Source organism: Hylaeus anthracinus, unplaced genomic scaffold (assembly GCF_026225885.1).
Source record: "Hylaeus anthracinus isolate JK02 unplaced genomic scaffold, UHH_iyHylAnth1.0_haploid 2, whole genome shotgun sequence".
Classification (NCBI taxonomy): domain Eukaryota; kingdom Metazoa; phylum Arthropoda; class Insecta; order Hymenoptera; family Colletidae; genus Hylaeus; species Hylaeus anthracinus.
In genome coordinates this window covers 4,750,147-4,754,359 of record NW_026534838.1, presented here as the reverse complement: position 1 = coordinate 4,754,359, position 4,213 = coordinate 4,750,147, and the positions used below count along the sequence as shown (strand labels likewise).

Below are 4,213 nucleotides of genomic sequence, written 5' to 3'. Positions count from 1 at the left end.
AATTCAACAAAGTTGCAAGTTCAACAATGTTGCAAATCGATTCTCGCAGAATTCAACAAAGTTATAAGAATCGATTTTTCGGATTTTGTCACATCTTGCCGAACTCTTGAGTTGCCACTTTGTTGCAGTTTTGAGTGGAGCAGTTGCAACATTGTTAAACCAGGAAATATCACAGAAATGAGGGGCAATTATAGGGAAACATACTAGGAAATTAAAGGAAAATATACCAGGAAATATACAAAGAAATGGAGGGAAATTAAAGGGAAAATTTTCACCGTCATTCATTATGTCATTCTTCAAGAGCTTTAGGAGATGCCAGGATATGTCAGGAATTATTAGGAGATGTTAAATGGTTATAGGAATTGTTAGATGGTGTTAGAAGGTATTAGGAGTTGTTAAAGGTTGTTAGGAGATATTAGAAGCTTTTGGGGGACGTTAGGAGATTTCAGCAGTTGTTAAAAGGTATTAGAAGGTGTCCAAAGATGAACGAAACGTTAGTGTTTTTCACCGATGACTACCGCGACCTGAACGATAAGTGTACAAAGTATTAGTTGTTATCAAGTAGGCGCAAGTATACCCCTGTTAAATATCAACCGAAGTTAGCCAGTTTGTAGGCCCGGTTGTAATATCGTTGGTGCAGAGGTGCCTCTGGTATAGAGCAACTGATAACTAACCCGTTTGTCGGTTCGGTTGTCATTTCGTAAGCGCAAAGCTGCCCCTGTTATGCGGCAACCTATGTATACTAGTCAGCTTGTCGGGGCGGTGGCCATCTCGTAGGCGCAGAGGTACCCCTGTTATGCGGCAACCTATGCTATCTGGTTTGTCGGGCTGGTTGTCAGCTCGTAGACGCAGTGCTGCCCCTTTCATGCGGTAACCGGTACTACTAGCCTGCTTGTCGGTTCGGTTATCATCGTGTAGACGCAGAGCTGCCCCTTTCACACGGCAACCTATGCTAGCAAGTTTGTCTATTCGGTTGCCATCTCGAAGGCGAAGAGACGTAAACCGAGAAATTTTAATATTCAACAAGGTTGCAATTAGAGTTTTACAGTTTACAAGTGTGTCGCTGATCCTTTCTCTGTCTCTGTTCATATTTTTATATAAATAGGTAGTATTATTTATGAAGTACATTAAAATAATAGTAAGGGGTTCATTAGTGACTATCAGGTATTGCCAAGGGGTCGTCAAGGATCATTGAGAGCTTTCAGGGGTTGTCAGGGATTGTCAGGAGCCATCAGGTGTAGAAATGTGTACCAAAACTGTGCAATGGCTCAGCATATTTTTTTTTTGTTACAGATACAGTATTATTTACATTTACATTGATCAATGTCGCAGTTGCATTTAATAATCAGTACTATTACATATATTAATGTCTTGATACAATGCAAATATCTATTAAAGGACTTCGTGTTCCTTCCAATGAAGGCATACCTGATCATTCGTTGTTTACGTTCTCGTTGCTCCGAAACATAGCGTGGAACCACGTGTGCGGTCGAAAATTAAACACGTAATAACCTGTGCCCCCAATGAATATCCGTCGCGTTTAGCCACACTCGTGCCTCCCATTTTTATAGCGTGCGGTGAACGCCAAGCTCGCCGCGCTCCTCGTTAGCTCAATTTTACGATCTAACTCCAAAAACTGTTATTTTTTCGTAATTCCGAGGCAATTACGGGGCGATATAGTCCCGATGCTCCAAAACCGTGGCGGTCATGGTAATTACATTGGCTGTAGCGTTTTATGGACTGCGACCACTACACGGCGGTCGGCGAATAACCCTCCAGCTCCCCTCCCGCGCACTGAAATCACCGAAATTGATTGTAATAACCGAGCGAAATTAGAAATGCCGTGGTATTACGGATAATTTGCGGGAAAAAGTTGCAAAAAGTATTACCTTGGCCCGTTGACTGTTCGCGTTACGAGCTGGCAAATGGGTTCTTAGGCTCCTAGATCCTTCTTTTTGTTTTGCTGTGCGGTGTCCTGTGTTTCGTATGCGATTTTTCACGTCTTTTTTCAACGATTAAAAGCAATTTAATGGTGATTTAGTTTGCAGTTTCGAAGTGTCTCGGAGCTAGAAGAATTCCAGCTGATTCGAGGAAGATGAGCATCTAGGAATACGATTTCTGAGTTTTTTGAGTGGGTCAAGTCCTGAAAAAGAAGTTGTTCCGTTTAGGCAAAGAGAAATACTTTAATTAAAGAGGAACTAATAACGAAGAATCACCTGTGGAATATCGTTGCAAAATAATGGTGAGTTCACGATGTTATGACATTCATAGTTAGACGATTCCTCACCCTTGTCATTGGATTGTATCGCATGGGACGAGCGTGCGAGAGTTGAGAGTGGTGTTACATGACTGGAACACGTGGTAGGCATAGGTTCACGGGGAAAGCCGAGAACATCCGACGCTCTAGCGACGAGGGAAACGCGCGATCCACGTGTGGAGAGCGTGCCACGCGTGGGTAGCAATGGTCGCTGGTGGGGGATGGTGTACAATGGTCATAAATGGAGGGGGAATCTCACAAAACGACCACTCTACTCCATACAATCACGTGGCGCCTTCTCATGAATCTCAGGAAAAGCTTCATGACCCATGCTTCATTTACCATGAGGAAACACTGCTGCAACTTTGTGGCATAAAGAATATGGCAACCTCGACTTACAAATTAAAAATTTGATTGTGTTTGTTTTCCTTATTGCGGTTAGTTATAAGAAGGATAATAATTATAAAATCAGCCAGTAAGAATAGAGATTAAGTATTTATGTAAAACGTTTAGAAGAGACAATGTAAAAAGAGAGCAGCACATTGTAGTGCGAAGTACTTCTACGAATGTACGCACTTTAATTTAATAAACAAACAAACAAACTTTGTGGCGACACCTTGTGAAGCTGATTTAACTATTTTCAGTCCTCTCGAGGAAGTTCTTGATCACGTGGTGTGATTCTTGATCATCAATTTCTCAAGATTTATTTTAGTTTTTGTAAAGGAACTCTGAGAATCTTGAAATCTCACGTTGCCATAAATTCTCACACTATATCAGTGTACTTCTCCCGCTCAAATGATACCATCACGTCACTCGAACCACCCTCCACACGATCCACACGCAGCCAACCCCTAAACCGCAACCCCTCCTGGACTAATTCAACATTTAAAATTGGCCCAACGCGTTTCGTCGTTAATACGATCGCAACGGGGCATTCCGTGGCCGCGTTGGCAGAAATAGTGAAAAAGAGCGTCCTCCAGGGACCGGCTGGTTCACAGAGGCGGCACGCAGCGCGCAAAACGACGTGGCCTTTTTTTCTTCCTCCCCGTCCAGTAAAAGTTAATTCGCGGTTTTTGCCGGTTCCTCGGTGCGGCTCGCTATGTGTCCGGCATTTTGATGAGCGGGAGCACGAGACCGGCGGGGAATCGCAATTTGAATTAGCCGCGAAAGCCGAGGCTAATGATTCCTAAAGAGCAAAACAGCGGGTTTGCGCGAGCCGGCGATATTCGTGGTTCCGCAAGAAAGCAGCTCGCCGCTATCCAAGGACCGTGAAAAGAGTGGAAGCGTCCGGCAACGAAATTCACTCAACGTTTCTTACCAGCGAGCTACGTTCGGGGACGTTCGAAACGCGATAAACGTCGTCACGTTAATGCTCCGAGTCGAGACTGCTACCCAAGAAGAAACTAATGAAAATGGTAACGTCCGTCGATAATCGCGTCAATTACCGCGGTTAATGTTATCGTTACGCTCGCGAGCCGAGCGTTCGCTCGTTAATGCAAAAATGCGGCTGCTCGGAGGGGACACTTCGGGGGACCATTACGCGTTCGTATTGGAACGTAATCGGCGGTGTACATTTGCTTGGAGACGATCGGACGTATCCCTCTTTCCCTCCTCCTCCTCCTCCTCTTACTGATACGGCCACACCATCCTCAATTAACTAATTGGGTTTAGTAAATTAGTATTGTATAAATACGCGTCCCGGCGGTAGCTGTATTTTTACAATCGGCGTACAAGCCGAGGCTAATTACACTTGTGCCTCTGTCGAGATAACCGACGTCGATTGAGATAGGAATCGGCGGGTCGATGTCGCCAAAGGTTTCTGACGACCCATGGCGCTCGCTGTTCTTCTTGCTACGCGTTGCCACTTTTCTTTTCGTTAAAAATGTCTCGAGACTTCGGTATTTCTTGATGTAGTAGACTAGAGCTACGTTTTTCTAGGTTTCTGATGCTATGCAA

At 44.3% G+C, this 4,213-nt stretch overlaps 1 long non-coding RNA gene across 1 annotated transcript; it reads right to left on the bottom strand.

Annotated features, from left to right (window-relative positions):
• Window positions 1-222: 222 nt before the first annotated feature.
• LOC128893086 (uncharacterized) lies at window positions 223-4,182 on the bottom strand. Its single transcript, XR_008461247.1, has 3 exons — window positions 2,217-4,182; window positions 1,890-2,143; window positions 223-1,794 (listed from the first exon to the last, which is right to left on the bottom strand). It is a non-coding gene; the product is annotated as an uncharacterized LOC128893086 (long non-coding RNA).
• Between the last annotated feature and the right edge of the window lie 31 nt (window positions 4,183-4,213).